Source organism: Balaenoptera acutorostrata, chromosome 13 (assembly GCF_949987535.1).
Source record: "Balaenoptera acutorostrata chromosome 13, mBalAcu1.1, whole genome shotgun sequence".
NCBI classification, from domain to species: domain Eukaryota; kingdom Metazoa; phylum Chordata; class Mammalia; order Artiodactyla; family Balaenopteridae; genus Balaenoptera; species Balaenoptera acutorostrata.
This window is the reverse complement of record NC_080076.1, coordinates 74,021,009-74,044,292: the sequence shown is the minus strand read 5'-3', so window position 1 is coordinate 74,044,292 and position 23,284 is coordinate 74,021,009.

Here is a 23,284-nt window from a genome sequence, read left to right as displayed (position 1 = left end):
GTGGGGCCTCGCACATGTACAGGGAGGATGTGGCGATCACCGAGAGCATCTGCTGCCACCATCAATTAAGGACAAAGGCGGACACTGGTTCAGAGGTGGGCCAATCAGGGGCTGTCTTCCTGGGATTTGGATCTTGAACACAAAGACCAAAAAAACCAACCGGAGTTCATTAATCTCTAGGCAGATGTCCCAAATGTATCCCATTAGTTTCTGCCACTTAGGACACCTCCCCTCCCCCTCCCTGAGCTGCCCTTCTGGAGCCTGGAGTTTCAGCTTTTCCTTCTGTTCTATTTTTATTCATTCACCAGGATTTACTGAGCACCTACTATGTTCCCTGCCAAGGCACTGCCAGCAACCAAAGGATGCTGATGGGTGTGGGGTGATCCCCCCTTCTTTGCTCCCCACACCCTGTTCAGTCCCAGAGGGGAAAGCGATTCACCCCAACTTTAGAAATGAGTATGGATCCACCCTGTGACACTAGGGCACACAAAATGTCTCATTTCTTCCATTTTCCCGAATCAAGGGGAAGCTGGATCAGCCCTGCCCTGCCTGGCTGGTGAGATGTTCTTAGGGACTTTTCCCTACTCTAGGTATTAAGAGATCAGATAGCTCATGGCTGTCCTGTGGAGGTCACTGTGTAGTTCCTCCTTGCCTTGACCTGTGTGTCTTTTGGGGAACGTCCATGAGTTGTCCACATGACCCTTGGCAAAAACAATGGCACTGTTACAATAAACAGGGTTATGCACTGTGTATACACCCAGCATTCATCCCATGGGGCTGAAACTGACTGTTTACTTATTTGCCTCCCTGGCTAGGCTGGGAGCTTGGCGAGAGCAGAGATGTGGTCTGTCTTCCTCATTTCCATCTGTCCAGCAGTGCTCAGTACATAGTAGGTTGTTCATAAATATTTAACGATGGGTGAAAGAACCCCTGGATTTGGAGCAGAAGCTCCATGTCTGCTTTACCCTGCTCTGTGACTGTGAGTAATTCACTTCTCCTCTCTGTGCTTCAGTTTTCCTGCTTATAGAACAAACAGGTTGAACTTGATCATCTCCAAGATGCTGTCCAGGGCTAACGTTCTCTCTGCATTCAGGGCACAGGGTAGGGTTTTTACTTCCTGCCCCCTTGTCATTGGGCAGGGTCATGTGACCAGTTCTGGCCAATGAGTTGGGAACAGAAATGACAGAAGTCAGTTCTGGGCTGGAGCATTTGACTGCTGGTGAACGATGCTCCATGGATCTTTCCCTCTGCCTCGGGCCACTGCAACTGGCAAGGCTTGAGGCGGAGGCTGAATCCTGCAAGTGGGGCTGGGGAGCCGAGGTCTTAGCTGAATGGAGCATGAGCACAAAATAAACCCGGATCGTTAGAAGTAACTAATTTGGGGGATTGATTGTTCTGCCTGTCTGCCTGATGTGGCCTGTCCTGCCTGCTACAGTTACCCTGGGTGGTCTCGGAGGGAGCTGCCCCGGGGGGAGGCCGCAAAAGGAATGAGTCAGTTACAAGTTGAAGCTAAAGAGGCCATGACTTGCAAATGGATATTAGGGATACAGGAGAGAATTACTTCTGCTAGGCCTACCTGGGTCTGTACTTGAAGAGCTTTCCAGACCACAGATTGGGCTGGAAATTCCTCCCACGATCTCATATTACAGAACAAATTCTGTTCCTCTTTTAAGATATGGGTCCCTCGCCCGCGCACCGCAATGAAGAGTGGCTCCCACTTGCCACAACTAGAGAGAGCCCTTGCACAGAAACGAAGACCCAACACAGCCATAAATAAATAAGTAAAATTAAAAAAAAAAAAAAAAAAGAAATGGGTCCCTCAGGACTTCCCTGGGGGTCCAGTGGTTAAGACGGCACTTCCAGTGCACGGGGCGTGGGTTTGGTACCCGGTCAGGGAGCTAAGATCCCACATGCCATGCGGTGAGGCCAAAAAAAAAGAAAAAAGAAATGGGTCTCTGTTTTCACTTTTCATAGAAGGCAAAAGAAAGTTCGCTCCAGAGGGGTGAGGGGCCTAGGCCTCCCTCTCACACGGCCAAGGTGCTGTCTGCCGGCAGGATCACCAATTACAACGGAACACGGCAGGTGCCGCTCAGCGGGCCTCGCAGTGTGTGTTAGGGAAATGGACTTTGGCTTGATTATATTATCTGGCTGTCCCCAAAGAGGTGAGAAAATCGGCCTAAATCCCTCTGGCTTTGTGCCTCATGCTCTCCCATCACCCCCACGGCCACCTTGTATAAGACACAGCTCAATCAGAAGATGGCTTTTTAGAACAGCGGCCGAGAAAATGGGTTAGCCGGGGAAAATCTTATTAGAGTGAGAATTGTGCCAGGAGACGAGAAAGAGAGAGATGCAATTTAGCACTGTATGTTCTCATTAAAATGATTGTGCATTGTTGTAAAGGGATAGCACTGTTTCAACAGGACAAAGGAGAGAGGAGCCCTGTGGACGATCCCGGGGACCAGAGGGCGCGGGTCATGTGGCAAAGGACAGCTCAGGCCTTGGGTGTGTGGTGAGCTGCTCCCACCGGCTGCCTTCTCTGCAGAGGTTGGAGCTGGGTGAGGGCGTCCGTTCCAGCAGGACGTGCCCTAGTGTTTGTCCCAGCGCGTAGAGCTGAGCTATACAATGTGGCAGCGACTAGCCGTATCTGGCTATTTGCATTCAAATTAGTTAAACTGAAATAAAGTGAAAAATTGGGTCCCCCAGCCGCACTAGCCACGTTTTAAGTGCCCCATAGCCACGTGTGGTTAGTGGCTACCATATTGGACGGCACAGACACAGAGCATTTCCATCACCACAGAAAGTTCTGTTGGGTAACTCTGGTGTCAACGGTTAGGGAGACTTAAAATGGAAGATATTCAAGCAACAAAAAAAGGAGAGGGTCTTTACTGGCTCCAGCTTAAGGAGCCTAGACACCTCTCACTTCTGGCTCCCACTAAGTGGCAGAACTGGGGTAAGAACCCAGATCTCATTTAATTCCAGAACCCGCCCCCCCCACCCCCCTTGCCAACTTTAACCTCGATGTAACCTGGACTGCCCGAGGCTGCTACGAAGCGGCTTATTTTGCTCAGTGTTCCTTGAGCGAGGGAGCTGGGGTATGTGTCCACTAATGCTGACAAGTCATCCACTGAGGGACGGTCTCCTGGTGCTGCGGGCGGCATTAATTCCAGGCACTGCTGACTTGCCGTGGGCAGCCAGAGAAAGCTCAAGGCATGGATGCAGGGGCTGACACAGCAGTGGGAAGTTGGGCCCGGGTGCCCAGACGTGGTAAGTGTGGAGGGATAGGGAGGGTTCCTGAAGTGCCTGCTTCAGGCGGCAAGAGAGTGAGTCAGACAGACCCTGGGGTGGGTGTGAGGGACACTGGCTCTGCCCCTTACTAGCGCTACGGCCCCGACCTTTTCTCTTCTTTCCCTGTCTAATCTCTCTCTGCAGTTCGGGGGGTTCCTTTAAAGTAGGAATTAGACCATGTCCATGATTTCCCATTGATTTAGAATCAAATCCAAATTCTACTAAGACCTATAAAGACCCATGTGACTTGGCTCACCCCCTGCTCCCCACCATTATCTTCCTTCACAACCTCTTATTTGTACCTTCAAGGCCCTCATCACCACCTGGAACCATCTTTCCTTCTTTGCTTTCCTGGTTATTACCTACAGCCCCTCCTAGACTGGAAACTTCAAGAAGGTAGGGCATGCTTATTTTATTCCTCACTATACGCCCGGTGTCTGGCACAGTCACCAGGGATGCAATAAAAATATTTATTGAATAAAAGAAGGGTCTTATAGAATAAAAGAAGTGCTTGATGCTTAACAGCTTTGGAGCCTCAGTTTCCTCATCTGTAAAATGGGAATAAACTAGAAATAATTTGCTAAGATCATTTGTAAGGTAGAAACAGATTTATGAAAAGTGCACAGCACAGTGGGTGCTCAAATTGGCAGTTACTATTATAGAAAACTTGCAAGTTCAATACTTGCAAGTAACTTTTTTTCTCTAAGCCATTTGAAAGAAAGTTGCCAGCCTGAAGCCTCATCACAACTGAATACAGTAGCCTATTTTCCTACAACGAGAAGGCTCCCAGATAATCACAATAAAACTATGAGGATCAGGACATTAACCCTGATACGTGACTACCACCTAATCCTCGGACCCCGTTGAGGACCCACCATTTGTTCCAGAGACGTCCTTTGTAGTAAAGGGTCCAAATCAAGATCACCCGCTGTGTGTGGTGGTCCTGTCTCCTGAGTCTCCATCAGTCTGGGACACTCTTTAATCTTTTTTTGACTCTCAGGAACTGGACACTTTTGAAGAGACAGGCCCATCATTGTGTAGAATGTCCCTCAGTTTGGGTTTTTCTGACATTCCCTTTCAATTAGATTCAGGTCATGGGTCTTTGGCAGGAATAGCATCAGAACGATGCTGTGTCCTTCTCATCCAGTCCTGCCACGTGGCATGTGACTTCGTGTGTCCATCACTGGTGATGTTCTCTGTGGTCATGTGACTACGGTGGCTTCTGCCAAGCTTCTCTAGTTACCCTTTTCCTCTTTGTCCTTAGTATTTCTGTGGGAAGGTTCTTTGAGATAATGTAAATATCATCATCATATTTTTATTTATTCATTCATTTATTTATACCAGTGTGAACTAACTCTTTGCTATTTTCTTTAGTGGGCTATAATCCATTCCTATGGTCATTTATTTTGATGCTCAAATAGCCTCCTTATTGGCACATGAGAGCTGCCTTCCATGTCCCTTGACATGACTTCCCTTTTGCTTTGAGCCCTTTTTTGCTTTCTGGCACAACAATGTTCCAGGCTCCTGTTGTTCTTTCCCTGAGGTACCCCTGGAATCAACCATTTCTCAAAGGAGCCCTGATTCAATTTAGTGGAGGATATCTAGAAATAAAGATCTTTGTGTTAGTGTGTTTACTGCTATTGGGGTATCGCTGTTCTGAGGGTCTCTCAATGGACAGATCTAGGAGATGTGTGGGTGTGTGTGCGCATGCATGTGTATGTGTGTGCTTACATCTATATTTATTTCTAGATTTTTTTCTATGTATTGAAAACCATAAAGTCACATTAATACCTCTGATTCTAATCCATTACCATGGAGTTCATTCTAGTTTTCTCTCCATATTTATAACTTCCTTCTTTCATGGTGAGAAATCTCACTGCCATTCTCCTCAATAAATTTAATTGTTGGATCAATGAAACAACTCTCCTATTATGGCTGCCACCCCTATTTACATGGACATCCTTGTCACCATACCCTCACGCAGATACCCTCCTCATCACGCTTGGGCTCTGATGGCGATTATTATTATTATTATTATTACTGTTGTTGTTGTTGTTATGATCATTCTTGGTGGGTTGATGGGGCAGTGGAATAGATGGGGGGCTTCTCTCATTTAGACAACCTGCTTTGATCTGGCCAAAGGAACCCATCCTAGAGGCTCATGGGTGCCTGTGTTTTTTATATTCATAAGATGCTTCTCCCCAGCCGCCGCTAAGAGGTCAAAGTAATTAAAAATCCTTCAAAATTACCCAACGTTCAGAAATTGACGGCTGGTTCCAAGTGCCATGCCTTTTATTCTCTTTCACCTCCCCCGCAGAAATCTAAGGGAGGGAAAAGTAAGTAGCAGCTGAAATGATCCCCTACTCACTTTCTATAAAGAGGAAAATTGGCTGCTCTAATAATCATGAATATTAATGTATAGCCAATTTCACTCAATTAAAATGATGATCTATAATTTTGCCTCAGAGCTTTATGGAGGCTATTTCAATGAGTACGAGTGGAGTGTGGGTACTTTTCAGAGTTCACGGGTTTAGCTTAACTCTCTCACCCCCATCACTGGCTTCCATGTAGGGTGGATCCCACACTCTTCCCCGACCAAATCGCTCAGCCCTTAGAGTACACGTCTGTTTTTAGGATCCAATATGTATCACTGTCTTGGCAAGTATATGAGATTCTGCACAGCTCACACCGATTCCCTTTTTTCCTGAAAACTGCTCCCCCACTGCCCCTCTGATGCATGAGATTCCTGGGATGTGTATCCAAGTGGCTATATTTGTTCAGTGAAGTTCTACTCTCCCTGGCCAGAGCTGAGTGGCCAAAGGGGGTGTCCCTAGCTCCAGATGGGCCAATTAGATCCTCTTCCCTGGGATTTTGGGATTGGGACTAAGAAGGCCCAGTGTCAAAGGGATGCTTTTGAGCGAAACTCAGGAGCTGTAGGCAGCTATCTTATCTTCTGTCACGTAAACTGGGTGGCCCAAGTGCCAAGAGAGAAACAGCCCGAGGGCTGGACATCCTGAGGGCTTTCTGCCTCTCCTTCAGTCTCTCCTGGGTCCTGGCACGTCCTGCCCTGGGTTCCTTGAAACACTTCTGTATCTTTATACTGAAGCCCCCTTTTATTCCTAACGTTAGATGTAGAAGGCTTCTGTTACCTGCATCTAGAGAGCTCCAGCTAACGCAACTGTCAATGGCCAGGCGTCTGTTCTTATTTCTGAGACCTGGGCGGACATTCCTGCCCATCCTCGCTGTCCAAGGCAGCACTGTCTCCACCAGAAGAAAGCCCCAGCCTGGGCCACGGAATGGAGCATCAGTTGTAGCCTCCAGCTCTCAGGTTCTACTTCTATCTATCCATGGACAATTCTGTTAAAAGAGAAGAAAATAAAACATAAGATCAGGCTAGTGGAGAGGATCACTCAGAAGGTTTGGTGGTTTTGATGCCAAACAGTGGGTTGCCTGACATGTTATTATTATTATTAATTAATTAATTAATTAATTTATTTATTTATTTTTGGCTGTGTTGGGTCTTCGTTTCTGTGCGAGGGCTTTCTCTAGTTGTGGCAAGAGGGGGCCACTCTTCATCGCGATGTGCGGGCCTCTCACTATCCTGGCCTCTCTTGCTGCAGAGCACAGGCTCCAGACGTGCAGGCTCAGTAGTTGTGGCTCACGGGCCTAGTTGCTCTGCGGCATGTGGGATCTTCCCAGCCCAGGGCTCGAACCCGTGTCCCCTGCATTGGCAGGCAGATTCTCAACCACTGCGCCACCAGGGAAGCCCCTGACATGTTATTTTTTTAGATGGTTGCTTGGGGTTCTGGCAGACACAGCTGCTGTGTGTCAGTGGCTCTCTTTGCTGTTTCCCTATGTGCCCTGTCACTCTCCAGCCCCTTACCCTGCTGTATTTTTCTTAGCACTCATCACTGCCTGATATTTAAATACCTATTTGTTAGTTCATTGTGTACTGATTGCCCCTCAACTAGAGCAGGGACCTTGTCTATCTCGTTCAATTCTCTACCCCAGTATCTAGAACAGGGTCTGGCACATACTAGGTGACTAACAAACATTTGCAGAATGAAGAAATGAATGAATGAATGAATGAATGAATTTAACCCCTCTTTGGTAAACCCCAAGCAGAGGCTCTGGCTAGTGACCAAACACATCACAGAGGTCTGAATGTTCTTTTGTTTAACCTTCTTCCCGGTACGCAAGGGCCACTCGTAAGGACAAGCTCCTTTTCCTGGGTGCAGCCAGAGAACGTGGCTTGGAACTCAGTCTTTGGATTCAGCACACCTGGGTTTGAATCCCAGCTCTGCCACACTGTGTGCCCCATGGGTAAACTACTATACCTCTCCAAGTTGCGTTTCTTCATCTTTGAATTGGGGATGATAATAGTTTCTATCTCATCAGGTTGTGCAAATTCCGTGAGCCAATGAATGTCAGTTTCTTAGCCCTGTAACTGGCATATGGTATTTGCTCAATAAATGTGAGTTATTATTATAGCTCCATTAAGAGATATCACCCTCCATTGTTGAGCAGCACTGGTTCATTTGTTCATTAGTCCATGAATTGATTAGTTAATTCATCAACATGTATCAGGTATTTGTGTGCGTTAGGATCCAGGGATGTAAATAAGGTAACAAGAGGATACGCCTCTCCCAAGGAGAATATGCATCACAGAAGAGAAGTCTGAGACACAGGACCAAAGTCATGGCTATCTCTTTGTCTCTCCAGGGCCACCCACACAGGTCCTTAGGGTAGGGATTTGAGGTAGGACCCAAAGCAGTGCTGGGTGGTTTAGAGAAATCTTGGAATTGAGAGACATGAGTTTGGTTCTGGTTCCAACTTGCTGTTTAAACTTGGGAAATGTAATTCACCTTGACTAACCCATTTTCCCACCTGCAAAATGTGGGTGTGGCACTAGATCAGTTGGCTTCAAGCCGAATGTACATCAGAATTGTTTGGGGGTGATGTTAAAACACATAGTACAGGGCTCTTCTCTGCAGAGAAAGATTCAGATGTTGGAAGAAATGATGTTCCAGGTTACTGACGTGGCCCTCGAAACACACTTTGAGGAACTGTGAAATAAATGATAATTAAAGTTTCCTCTCTGTGGTTTGGTGCTCTTAAACATAGCATAGTTGGCACCTTTAAGAATATAGCTTCTGGGGCTTCCCTGGTGGTGCAGTGGTTGAGAATCCGCCTGCCAATGCAGGGGACACGGGTTCGAGCCCTGGTCTGGGAAGATCCCACATGCCGCGCAGCGACTGGGCCCGTGAGCCACAATTGCTGAGCCTGCGCGTCTGGAGCCTGTGCTCCGCAACAAGAGAGGCCGCGATAGTGAGAGGCCCGCGCACCGCGATGAAGAGTGGCCCCCACTTGCCGCAACTGGAGAAAGCCCACGCACGGAAACGAAGACCCAACACAGCCATAAATAAATAAAAATTAAAAAAAAAAAAAAAAGAATATAGCTTCTGTAGAAGCTGAGGATAGGGTGTAGCCACTCGCCGGGTTTGTCCTCCTCTCTCACTCAACCTTTAACTCCTCAGGGAGCTTTCCATGGTCCTGAAGTTAGTCCAGGGCTGTGCAGAAATTTCCCCAGTTGGCATCTTCTGGGTGGCTGATTCTTGACGAAGGGAGATCAAATCAACAGGAAGGGCTCCTCCTCCTGCCTGAAGTTATCCCAGCCTTTCCTTTGCGTGGTGAAAGAGGAAAACAGTGCTCTTGTTTCCACGCCAAGTTGCCAGGGCACTGGTTTCCATGACAGCAGAGGGGGAAATGAAAGCCAGGCTCTCACCTACAGAGGAATTAAAAGCTACCCTCTTGGAGAACAAATAATGATTCCAGGAGGAGCCTACAAATTGGAGAGTGTAGGTTTTTGATTCATTCAGCCACATAGTGTAGGGCTCCAGGGAGGAGAAGGCGTGGGGAGCACTGAGGGAGGGGTGGTTTGCAGGGACTTCTATGGGGAGAAGGCTACATAATAATGAGAAGTAGGGACTTCCCTGGTGGTCCAGTGGTTAATACTCTGCACTTCCACTGCAGGGGGCGCAGGTTCGATCCCTGGTCGGGGAACTAAGATCCCGCATACCGCGCAGCATGGCCGAGAAAAAAAAAAAGGCAATAGCAATGATAACATTTCACACGTCCATCACAGTTTAAAACTTGCGGCAGCCACTTTAGACCCTCAATATGTACATCCCATGGATTTTACTCAGGAGGAAATGGGGATGTCACACGGAGAAGTGATTCATATACTACCTTCATGCTGTCTCGTTAGGGCCTGGGACTTCTCATCACTTCACTGCACTTCTCCAGCAGTGCCCAGGCACTGACTCTCCTCCCCCTCATCCAAATCTAGCAGTCCTCTGTCTCATTCCCTCTCACCACTGATAATGACACATCTAAGAAGCAAATCTTAGCTAGAGAGCGATAATGAATTGAAAAGCTATTGTCTCAGGTCAAGTTTATTCCTGGAGGCAGTATCCTAATCTAAACCGATGACTCCAAAGGCAAAAGGGCTGACACTTTGCCAGATCGTGGAGGAAAAGAATTTTTGAATCCAGGTGCGTTTCCCCATTCTGCTTACACGAAGAGCTGCTCTTATTCACGTAACCTTGGAGAACTGTTTTCTATATCCTCAGGACAACCCTACGAGGTAGGCACTATTATTATCCACATCTCACAGGTGAGGAACATGAGGTCCAGAGAGGCTAAGTAACTTGTCAAAGTTCACACTTCTAGGAAATGCCGGAGATGGGATTTGAACCCAGGTTACGACACTCCAGTTGGACATGAGTGTCCAGTTCAACTGGACAAGAAACCAGGATAAACCCTTCAAGAAACTCAGCTTGCTTGAAGCCTAAGGGCACTTCTAGGGCTCTGCTGTGATTAATTTCAAAGTGGTTTCCATAGTCAGGAGAATCTGGGATCACAGAAAGGCATCTGGAAAGAAGGGGTTAGGGTTGGGTTCACTTTGGAACAGTTACTCAGCACAGGGTGACATGCAGTTGGTTGAATCCTGAGGTAGTAAATATAGAAGCCTCATAGTCATAGCAAAAAAAAAAAAAAAACCCTCAGAGTCACGCTTTGCCACTCTTGGAGGACCTGAGAGCATCTTTAGACTTATCTCCTCAGACTCCAGAGGTTGGGTGGCGATGTTATGAGGGGATTTTATCTTTGCAGAGACTCCAGGGGTGTGATCTGGGGGAAGAATTAGGGTCATGACATCATAAGAGGTTAGGATCTTCAAGTATCAGAGATGAATAGGACCGTCGAAATAGTCAAGTCCAACATATCCCAAAGTGTTTTTGTGTCTATCAGCATGGATATATAAGATGATTTAGGTGTTGTATTAGTCAGGATAAGCTCACTAATGCTGTAGTAACAAGCAAACCCAGAAACGTCTGTGGCTTAATGCAACAAAGTTTTATTTTTCCTACCCAAATTCTGATAAGGGTCTGTCAACCCTCCAGGGTGGTGGTCCTCCATGCAGTGGCTCAGGGACTCAGGTTGCTTTTTGTGATGCTGCCATTTCATTGTGTAGCTTCCGGGACATTCAGGCAGGGGAAGAGAGAATCAAAGGGCTGTATGTGCTATAAAAAATGACTATAGATGCAGAATTTAAACACCTTTGCTCTAAGCAAGAACTGACTTGCAGGAAGGAAGGAGGAGGGTATTCACCAGCTAGGGGGTTGGGACCACCCAGTTCCTTTTCTTAGCATATTGCAATCACAGATTTTCATTTATCCCTAAATATAACCCAAGACTACCTCCAAGATGTTCTCCGTGGTTAGCAGGGGAGAAGATGCCTTGACATTCAGAAATTGAAGATGAGGCTTCATGACATTCAGTAGGGGAGGGAACGTGGACCTTGTAGCAAACTCCTAAAAGGCTATTGTTTGAAAGGGATACTGATGCTATATATTTGAAAGATGAAGCCACAGACAGAAACTCGAATGCATGCATACACAAAGATACACAAACACACTGAGGCCAACACACAAAGACACACAATTCACACATACATTCAAGCACACACAGGCACACTCACACCCACAGCGACACACCGATACTCGCCTCCTTTCTGTGTGATTAATCTTCCCAAGCCTGGGAGGAGAGATCTCTTCCCTGAGGTCACGGGGGCAGTGAACTAGGTCTGGAGTGTATTAAATCTGGGGTTGGCAGAAGAATGAACTAAACCACCCCCATCTCTCTCCCACTGTTGTCCCATAAATCTCTCCCGGCCCCTGCCCCGCCCTCCCGGCAACAATCCTCACTGCCACCTCTCCCAGGTTTATTAGATTTAGGTGCTGGAGTGGTTTGCTTGCTCCCCTGCCTGGCAGAGCCTGCCTGACAGGGGCGAATTTACCATCCCTGGAGCCTGCAGAATCAGTATTGCTTTCTCCTTGCTTGAGGAATAAAGTGGGATTTGGGGGCATCAGCCGTGCTTGGTTTGACCTGGGTCCCTGCTCCTTGCAGAGGAAAGGGAAGAGGTTTCTGACACAGGGCAGAAGGGCCCTCTCCCCAGCTCACTGTGATACGGCCACCTGTGGACCCCAGGACCCAAGGCCCTGGGGTCAAAAAAATTAAGGCAGAAACAAGCTGGGAGACTTCTTGGAGACATCACTCAGCCCGTGGCCTCCCCAGTGCCAGGACATATCCTGGGAAGTGGGTGAAAGCACCGACTCTGCACTCAGCCTGCCTGCGTCTGAATCTCAGCTCACCCACTGAGCGGCTCTGTGACCTTGGACTAGTTATGGAAGCACTTGGAGCCTCGGTTTCCCCATCTGTAAAATGGGGATGACAATGGTACGTCCCTTACAGCGCAGTCATGGGTATGTGACACGTTTAAAGCGTTTTAGTACAGGGCCAGACCCTGGGAGACAGAAGTCTGTAAGTGTTGGCTGTTTTTCTCAGACTTATAATGGCATGTTATGACAGTCAGGTAAGAGCCACAAACCCAACTCAGAGAGAAGCATTCACAATGATGCTAGAAGTTTCAAAGAGACAATGGCTGCTGAGTCTCCACCCATCTCATTAGGAGAAGCCTTGACTGTACCAAATATGCCAGGACCAGACTCACTGGGGGCCCAAGCCAAGTGACAAACAACACCCCCTGGGGGGTCGATGGAGGGGTGGGACCAGCGTCAGGGCCTGCTGGCTCGTTTGGTTAACTGACTCTTACTTGGGTGTTCGGTGCTGGGCACGGACGTTAGTTACCATGTGGAGCCCACATGGGTCTCCCTTTCTCTCTCTTCCTCCCACCAACTCCCAGTCTTTCCTTCTTTTCTTCTCAGATCTTTATTGAGCACCTACTAAGTACTGGGTGCTTGGACAAAATAAGCCTGGTCCCCGGCCCAGTAGTGTTTATATGGTACTCTGGGAAGACAGACCATCAACAAATAAACATACAGGTAATTGCATGTGGTGAGAAGTTCTTTGAGAGAGCAACCCAGCTGATAAGATGGGGGTGACTGGGAGGGATTTTACATGAATCAGGGAGGGCCTCTTGGAGGAGGTGACATCTGAGTTGAGACCTGAAGGGGAGAAAGACCGGCTGTGCAGGCACCTGGGGGGCTGGGAATTCCAGGGAGAGAGTAGAACAAGTGCAAAAGCCCTGGGGTGGGGTGGAGAGCTGGGGGTTTCCAGCAAGAGTAAGAAGCACAGGGTGAGTGAGGGGAGTACTGCAGGAGAGAGGTCCAGAGTGTAGACAGATCGCATCCTGCCCTGCAGACCAGGGTGAGAAATGAGGGTTTTATTTTAAGTGTGGCCAGAAGTCATTCGCTGGAGGCTCCAAGCCGGGGACAGACACATGATGCAATTTATATTTTAAACAGAGGACTCTGGCTGCTGTGTGTCACTGACTGGCCTGGGGAGGAGCGAGGGTGGAAGCTGGGAGAGAGGGAGGAGGTGGCTGCAGAATTCCCGGTGCCTTGGCCCCAGGTGGCCTCAGTCGAAAGGAAGAGCTGGATTCCCAATGTATCATGAAGGAACAGCCAACGAGACTTGCTGACAGGTTGATTGGATTGGGGTAAGGGTGACAGATTTGAACTTGTCTGTCTTCATTTAGGCCCAATTCTATTTTAATATTAGCCTTTCTATCATGATTAATATTATCACGCCTCAGATTCCTGAGAGGGCGGGAGGAACGGACCGTAACGGAGACGCGAGGGAACTGATGTCAGAGGTCTGGGTTGCAGTCCTGTCTCTGCCATGACTTAAGGGATATTGGCTGAACCATGACCCCTCCCCGCCTCGGCCCCCGTGTCTTCCCTGTGAAAGACGCAGGATCATAGTGTCGAGCAGAGGGAGGCTTCGAGGATAACTTGAGTTCAGGTACCGTGAACTTCTGGAGTGTGGAAAGCAGTGAGACAGACGTGCGTGTGGTGAGATTGTAGCAGGAAGTCTGCATCTCTTTGCTGGCCGGCCCTTCTCTTCCCTCTTTTTTCTCACTGTGGTTCTGAGGACTCTTTTCTCCCCTGTCAGCTGGCACCAAAATGGAGTGATAGGTGGGATGCTTCCTGCCCATCCCCAGGCTCAAAGAATGTGTGAAGACACTGGGGAGAAGGAGAGGATATTCTGAGAGCCTTCCTGAGCGGAACGGCCTGCGTGGAGGCCACTGGAAGGGAGGAGCGCTTCCACCATGATGACCAGGGAGAAGAGGGCCAGGGGCTGAGTGGTGAGCAGTCCTGGTAGGGGGGACTGACCTTCTGACCCATCTTTTGGGAATAATTTGCCATACAATTATTCTGGCAATTCTCCAGCCCCCTAAAGAGAGGGCAGGGAGCTTGGAAACCTTGTGGGGAGAGGGAGAGAATGGTAATCTTGTTTCCTAACTAGGGGCAACTGACCAGAGCCCCTAGGAAATTTCCCATGAGCTGGGGCATCGAGGGCCCCTCTGTCACTGTGAGACGTGTACACTTGGGACTCAGCAGTCCCACCTGGGGAACCTCTTTTTAGACATCTGTGAAATCATGATTATGTCCAAGGATGTTTAATGAATCTTCTCCTCATCTGGAGACATCCTAACTGCCCATCAGTCTAGACTTGTCCAATAAACCCTATCACATCCACACTATGGAATACTATGCAGCTGTGAAAAAGGATAAGGTCAATCTCTGTGTCACCCTGATGGAACATCCTTAATACATAATGAAGTGAAAAAAAGGCAAGTTGTAGAATCATGTGTATAGTATGATTCTTTTTTGTAAGTAAAACAGGCACAGAGAAGGGAACTCTACAATAATCTGTTAACGTTGGCAACTTCACAGGGGTGGGCTTGGAGAATGGAGTGGGGGAGATTATTGACTTTTTCTTTAAATTTCTAGCACATGACAATGAGCAGGTGTTACTTTCACAATTAAAAAATCAAATGTGTATTCTCGAAAGTTCAAGATGTTCTCAGATTCGTTAAAGCTCCAAGGAATTTTGAATGTGAACCCCGGTCCCTTAAGTATTTCGAAAAGATACTGGATGCAAGAATGAAAGATCAGTGAAATTTTTAGCTCAATATCTCCTTTCTCGGATGGTCTGTAAAAGTTTAATAAAACAGGAGCCTTGATGCAGTCAGTAATTAATGGATACCTCAATGTTGGAGGTTCGTATTGAACATAAAACAGTCTCACTGAGGCAGGAGATGGATGGGCCCCAGGGTGAGCAGCTGTGGACAGATACTCCAAGATGAAGATAGGAGAGGAGGCTGAGCCCTGCCCAGATAAGAGGTAAGAGGCCACATATTCCTCATTCTTGAAGTCAAGGAGCCCTTCCTGACTAAAAAGCTCCTTGGAGGTCAAAAGGGGAGTGATGTCAAGCTACCCATAGGCCTCTTCACTGGAATCCATCTTGGCAAAGAGATGCACATGTACACATGGGAGGATCCTGAGATAAACCAAATACGGACTCAGAACCAGGCAAATCAAAATGACTGGCCAAAGGAAACCCAGAAGAAATTCCCCATGAAAGTGATTTAAACTACCCGAGGGTGTGACTCTCTCTCTGAGCCCACCCGTGTGCCCACACGTACTGTACTCTTTTGCCTCCTAATAAACTTTACTTGTTTCACTACTTTCTGCCTTTGTGGGAATTCTTTTCTGCAAAAGCCGAAGGGCCAGGGCCTTGTCACTGACCCCTGGTCTAGTGGTTAGGATTCAGCACTTTCACCACCTCGGCCTGACCTCAATCTCTGGCTGGGAACCGAAACCATGCTTCAAGCCACTGCCGGCCGAGGCCACCCGAGATCATCACCACCCAACACGTTAATATCCCCCTGCTCCAGGTGGTCAGGTCAAGGCTGGCTGACAGCCTGGAGATAAGTGGTCATCGAGTGTCCTCCTGTGACCACTCTCCGTCCCCCCGGTTGTCAATTCCGCCGCTATAGTGAGGGAGCGATGGGTGAGCAAGTGCTTTGGGTGATGCTGTAACGTCCAGCTCTGGCAGCTGTGACGGGCGAGAGTGATGTTACTACCAGATGGAGCTGCTGCAACTTGGGCAGAGCTGTTCGCTACTGACAAACCCTCTCACAAATAAGTTTCCTTCTCCTTCAGCAAACAGGTTGTTCGTTAGTCTGTTCATTAGCTCTGACGTCACCTCCAGAATAACTGTTAGGTGTTGAGATGTGGGGGTAGGTGGAGGGGTGTGGATGGATGGGGGTGCGTCCCTCTTCCCACCTCTTGTCTGGCCACCTCCTTCCCTCTGTCAGAGCCGAGGGCCCTCATTCGCCACAGGGATTCCACACTGGTCCAGACTTCGCCCATCACCTGCCCTAGCTGTCTGTGTCTCCCCAAGCCAGGGAGGACACGCTCCCCCAAAACAACAATTTATTTTTGGACTCCCTTGTCCATGTTTCCATTTCACAGGTGATGAGAGATCAGTATGCTATTCGTCCTAAGTATTCTAACAGGAGCCTCCGGGAACACAATGTTTAATCAAATGAGTGACTCAAATGGAGAAATTTCAGGGATTCTGATAAAGCAAGGGATAGAAGAACTTAGGGCTAGGTAGCAAGTACGGGTTGTTAAATAATATTCCCCCCCCCCATTTATAAAAGGTTGTGTGTGCTCAATGCATAACACTTGGAAAACACAGAAGGGCAAAAAGAAAATTAAATACAAAATTCCTCTATAATTTCTCCAGTCAAAAATTACACTAACACACACACACACACATACACACTACGTATATATTTACCCAAAATAGTGGACTTCGCATATTCTTCTGTTCTTTTCATGTGGGCATTTGCCCACAACTATATTCTTTCAAACTATTTTTTTTCCAAATGGAAATATTTTTTTTTTTTAATTTTAATTTTGTCCTTTAAGTGACTATTTTCTTTTTATTTATTTATTTATTTATGGCTGTGTTGGGTCTTCGTTTCTGTGCGAGGGCTTTCTCTAGTTGCGGCAAGCGGGGACCACTCTTCATCGCGGTGCGCGGGCCTCTCACTATCGCGGCCTCTCTTGTTGCGGAGCACAGGCTCCAGACGCGCAGGCTCAGTAATTGTGGCTCACGGGCCCAGTTGCTCCGTGGCATGTGGGATCTTCCCAGACCAGGGCTAGAACCCGTGTCCCCTGCATTGGCAGGCAGATTCTCAACCACTGCGCCACCAGGGAAGCCCCAAATGGAAATATTTTAAACAACACAAAATGTGAAAAAATAAAGATCTACTATTACCTCAATCCTCCGGGTAACCATTATCACTTTAAAAAAATCTTCTTTAGGCTTTATTCTATGCACATGTGCACTAGAGTGTGATACTTATAGAGTTTTGGCTTCCTTTTGCTGCCCTCACTTCCTCAGCACCTATAGGAATGTCTGGCATGTAGTAGGTGCTCAGTAAATATTGCTGAATTAATGAAAAATATAAATGCATATTTAATAGTGTTCCTGGAGTAGAATCAACTCCCACATTTCTAAAAATCAAAGCTTGGAAAACCTTCACTTAATACATTATATGCATTTCCTGCTTTCCAGGAAGGAGCCTGGAGTTTACCTTTGAGAAAGACCACCTCTTGATTCTGGGTGTGAGCAGCTGGTGAGCAGAAAAGAAAAATACCTGTCTGTCGTCCTTGGGGAAGTGCTAAAAGCCCAAATGTTGAAGCTGCGGACGGAACTGTTAACTATTTTAAAGAGGATTCAAAGCCAGCTGTGTGTGTTAGCAGAATGTACCCTGGCAGGCTGGGTGCATTCTCCAAACTTGAGAGTTGGGCTGCTCCAGTGTGCTTGTTTGCTCTTGATAGATGGGGTGTGTTTTCTTATCCAGACATTTGCTCCCCAAGAGCTGGGGGTTGAGGGCCAGATGACTGAAGTATGCATCTAACTCACTCAGGAGGCTTTAAAAAATGTAGATTCCCAGGCTTACTCTGTGCAATAGCTATCTACTGCTGCATAACAAATTACCCCCAAACCTAATGGCTTAAAACAACAACAATGAATTTTTGCCTCACATAGTTTTTGAGGGTCAGGAATTAGGGAGTGTCTTAGCTGGTTGGTTCTGGCTTGGGCTCTCACATGAGGTTGCAGTCAAGGTGTGGGTCAGAGCTTGGCTAGGGCTGGAGGATGCATTTCCAAGGTGTTTCTCCATGGCTGTCAAGTCTCTGCTGGCTCTTGGCAGAACTCAGTTTCTCAGCATGTGGAAGCCTCCACAAGGCTGCTTGAGAATCCTTGTGATGTGGCAGCTGACTTCCCCCCAGAACAATTGATCCAAGAGACAGCAAGGCAGAAGATGCAATGCCTTTTATGACCTCACCTCAGAAGTCACTCCATTACTTCCACAATAGCCTACTGGTTACACAGATGTTATGGACTGAATGATTGCATCCCCCCAAATTCATATATTGAAACCCTAATCCCCAATGTGATGGTATTAGGAGGTGGGGCCTTTGGGAGGTGATTAGGACATGAGGGTGTAGCCCTCATGAATGGGATTAGTGCCCTTATAAAAGGGACCCCAGAGAGCTCCCTTGCTCCTTTCTGCCAGATAAGAACACAGCAAAAACACAGTGGTCTGTGATCCAGGAAGTGAGCCCTGACACCTTGATCTTGGACTTCCCAGCCTCTGGAACTGTGAGAAACAAGTGTTTGCTGTTTATATCACCCAGTCTATGGTATTTTTGTTATAGCAGCCTGATCTGACTAAGATAAAAGGTCAGGTCTATTCAAGGTAGAAGGGGGCTACACACAAGGATGTGAATACCAGGAATTCACTGGGAGGCAGGAATCACAGGGGACCATCTTGGAGGCTGGATGTCACAGCCTAAGAGAGCATGATTTCACAGGTGTGTGGGGTAGAGCTCAGGGGTCACCTTTTTCAAAGTGCCCAGGTGACTCTTGCATTAGCCCAACACAGAACTACTGCCTCAGTGATCAGTTCCCCATCTGGGCGGCTATAAACAGGCTCCTGAAGTTTGCTTTCTCTGGGCTGTGGGACCTAGGTTTGGTTCCTTTGATTTATATATGCAGTAGAAGAGTCCGGACAAGCCTGAACATGACCCCTGGGCCCGTAAATGGACTTTGTAAGAAAAGACAGTGGGCAGATCTGCTCAGCGGTTTAAGGACCCCCACTTTGGAGTCAGACAGGCTGAGAATTCGAGTATTACTAGACCCATCTGAACCTCAGTTTCTCCATCTGTAAAATGAAAGTTATTATTACAACTAGGGTGTATGAATTTGAGTTTTAAAAAGAGTAAAATCCCAAACGATCATTTTGGGGATCATAGATCCCTGTGGGAATCAGATGATAGCTGGGGATCCTGCAGGGGCATCAGTTGGGCCTGCCTGCCTGGCATACATTTCCCCTCTTCTGGTAACATCACTCTGATTTATCATGGAGAGCCATCTCTGCTCTGAATTATTGGGGTCTGGATTAGCCCCATTCCAGGTTCCTGGATAGGCAATGGCAGGCCTGGCCAATCGGAGCACTTATTGCATCCCCCAGCACAATGACTGGTTCAGGTAAGGTCTGTGACCGCAGAGCTGGTCCAATCAGAGTGAATTCCAGGACTTCTAAGAGAGTTACTGACACAGAGGCATTCTTTTTCTTCTTGGGTCCCTAGCTGGTGGGATTGTAAGCAAGGAGCTTCTGTCAGTCATTTGGTTATGCTGGGGTAAACACCTCCCTAAGGTCACAAATAGAAAAGAACCACGTCTTGATGCTGTCTTGTAAGTACCTGGATCAAGCCACACTTGAACTTCCAAGTTATACCAGACAGTAAATTCCCCTTTAAGCTTTATCACTTTGAGTTGGTTTTCTGACACTTGCAGTCTTGCATAATGTAGCAACTGAGGTGAAACCACTTTGAAATGCTAGAAGTCCCCAATGGATGCAAATTATCTGTATTAAATTTTCATGCATTTGATACCTTTGATGGGGATAAGGCAAGGTGATATTTTCCTGGATCACTCTCCCATTCCCTTGGGAAAACAAATTATTTTCTTTGTTTTGAGAAGCCAGGATCTGGCCACTCTCAGAGAAATAATACAACTCTGTTTCTCAAAGTGGGGTCGTGTCTTTAGAATGGCATATGTATCCGCTCCGTTGAGCCTAACATGTATTAAGCACTTACTGTATACCAGACACTCCCCTCTACAGAAATTAACTTGTTTCCAATTCTTAGAAAAAAAACAACCAAATCCTGAATGAATAGAATTTATAGTTTTGGCTTTTTCTTCCATCATTTTCCTGCTAGATCATTGGCTCTTGCTACTAGCTTGTATTAGAATTTAGTATGAGACGATAGTGGATTTAGCACAAAATTTTATGAGGCAGGATAATTCACTGAGGTATTAATTTGTTTTGTTTTGCTACAGGAAAAGAATCATGAGAGTAATTTGTAAATTCTCCTCTGTGCCGGAAACTGTTAGGAAAGGGGGAAAGAGAATGGGCACTAGGTAGGCAGACATGCAATTTCCGCTACTATAGGTGCTCAGTAGAGGTTCGTTTCCTTCTCTCTCTCCTCTTCTGTCTTGTTAGACATTCTGTCTTGTGTCTTCTGTCTTGTGACAAAGTGGAAGAGCGGTCGTCTGCAGGCAGAACTGTCCCAGAGAGAGTCAAAACCTACTCCATAGCCAATGACCTACATACAAAGTCTGTGAATCCACATCAGGCAGAGGAACTGGGCTGATGAGAGCTTTCAGGGATGCTGTAGGAGAGTGCGGGGCTCTGATGCCGTTGCCTATCACAGACGGTCACCACTTATAGGTCAAGGATGGGCAGCTCAGATGATGCTGGCAGCCCATTCCAAGAAGGCATTCGTTATCTCAGGGAGGAAACTCAGTCCATTCTGTTTGTCCTTCGGCTGGCAGCTCTTGGCTGAGGTCTCAAAAAGGGAGAGAAGGAGATGAGTGACTCTGAGGTGTGGGGAAAAGGCAGAAGCAGTGAGAGTGGGAGGGAGGTTCCTCAACACCAGAAAGGTGTTGGTTGGAGCTCTGTAGGTACTGTGATCCTACATGGGATCCTGGGGAGATGGCTGGAGCCCCACTGGGGGTCAGGATGGGGAGGTGTGGAATGGCCGCGGTACACTGAAGGAAGGTGGACCCCGGATATTGGGGCTCTCAGTTCCTATAGCCAAGCTTAATTGATTCTGTAAGAGTTGGATGATAGCCCATCAGGGACACGTAGGGGACTGAAGACCAGAGGCCCATCCTTTGTTTCCTGAGCCCTGTGTTAAGCCTCTCAGATTCCAATGTGACTTTTTGAGGTGGAAGAACCACCCCAAAATATGGAGACTGAATTTCTTACCAACTCCACAGGATGGGACTCAGAGTGGATTAAAAACATGAGCATGACATTCACTGTATATTTGATTTTGCAGGCTGGGTCTTGTAAACATAGCTATCATTTACTGAATGTTTACTAGTGCCAGGCACTGTACTGAATATTTTAATTTACGGTATTGTCTTTACCCCTCAAAGCAACCCCAGGGTATTCGATATTATTGCATTTTATCAGTGAGGAAACCGAGTCTCAGAGAGGCTAGGTTGCTTGCTGTAGCAAATGTTGCTGGTGCCACTCTACATACCCTGACAGGGTCTTTACCATGTCAGGGTTCGTGGACCAGGGTTCTTCCAACCCCAGCATGGGCAGCTCTTTGCCTGAAGGCTCTCACTGAACCACCAGCGTCCCCAGGCACAGCAGGCCACAAGTGCCAGGAAGTTAATGCCCCCAGGGGGCAGCCCTCAAATAATGACCTATAGGAGTTGCCATCTTGCTCCTTGGCTGAGCTACCTTGGTGACTTCCTTGATACACACCCTGCATTGGCTCCTTTTCTTCCCCAACCCCCTGCTGGCGCTTCATGAGGTCATCTTCCAAATCAGCTACCGGCACTTGAACCCTTGTCTCGGAGTAAGTTGCTGTGGGATCCCAGACAGAGACACTTGCCCACGATAGGTAGTAGATTGAGGAGCTGGGATTTGAACCCTGTTCTGCCTCCCTCTCTGATGCCTGTGCACTTAGCTGCAGCTCTAAGCTTTCTTCTAAGCTTGATATACCAGCATTTCGGGCATCTGCAAGGATGCCATGAAGTTCAAGTTCTCTGCCACTCGACAAGCTTGAAGGCAGTGATCTTACTGGACGTGTGCATGTAAGGCGAGCATTGACTATGCAGACCCCCCGTCTTCTTTGCAGTAGAAATGGCAAGGGAGAGCAGCTTCCACAGGTCCGGCCCAGTGTGGAGTTCTTCCACTCTTTGCGGGGAAGGAGGAGGGAGGATTCTGTTGCTCTAAGGAAGCGCCTGGGTGCTGATGCTGATTCTAGTTAGCATGCTAGCATGCTGCCCGAGTACATCCCCTGCAGGCCGGCCATCTCTCAGCTGGGCGATAAAGTAATTTAACTAGGGCTGTCTTCCAGGCTAGAGCTCCTGGAGATTGCTCCTCATTTATCATAGAGGAAAAATCGGAATCCGCAGCCCCTGGGCTGCCAGCACCATTGAGGCTGCACACCGTTGACCTTTGAATGGTGAAGTTCCGTGATGGGTAATGGAGTTGGAGCCCTTACGCTCCAGCGGCCGTGAAAGCGCTTCACAACCCAGTCCTCTGCCTGATGTGAATTCGCAGGCTTCTGTGTTTAGTCGTTGGCAATGGGGTGAGAGTTGATGGACCCTGGGAGGACTCTCCCGCCTACAGATGCTTGCTCTGCTGGTTTGTCATGATGTCTCTCAACAGAGGAGGGATTGGGGGGGAATAAAAAGAATATTATTTTGAGTACTATTGCGAAGGAAATTGTGTTTGCTTATATGCAGGGGCCTGCAATTTTTTTTTTTTTTTGTAAGGGGCCTGATAGTAAATATTTTAGGCTTTGCAGGCGATTGCAAATATTTTAGGCTCTGTGGCAATTGCTCAATCCTGCTATTGTAACACAAAAGCAGTCAGACAATATGTAGATCAATGATTGTGGGTGTGTTCCAATAAAACTTCATTTACAAAAACAGGCAGTGGGCTGGATTTAGCAGGCCAGCTGACCTTGGCCTACAACATACCTTTTCTCTTACCCTCTTTCCTAAAGGGCCTGATTTTTGTTCTACCTCCCTTGTGTTCCTGAGAGACTGACTCCACCTCCAACCATCGGGGGTGGATTTTGATTAGCTTAAGCTGATTGGCCCATTTCATTTTCCTGGACACTGGTTGATTCAGGGGTGGGCATGTGACCTCAGTCAGTTCCATCAAAGTGAATGTCAGGACTCTTGCTTGTAATGTTGGGAAGAAGACATTCTTCCTTTGTGGATGGTGTGGGTTTCAAACATGAGGGCTGGAACTGCTACAACTATTTTGCTTTTATGAGGAAAGCCTTTTGTGGATGACGTCAACGAAGGACTAAGAGAATTAGAAATGAAGAGTGGGCCTTGAGACTTTCCAATTATATATTATTTTGATAAGATGCCAGTTTGAGATGAGTTTTAGGTATCTGCAGCAGTAAGGATCTTAACAGGCTTTCATGTGGCTAACCATTGTGCTTTACAGATACCACCTAATATAATAGTTGTCTATGCAGAAGGCCTTCTAATCCCTATTTAGCAG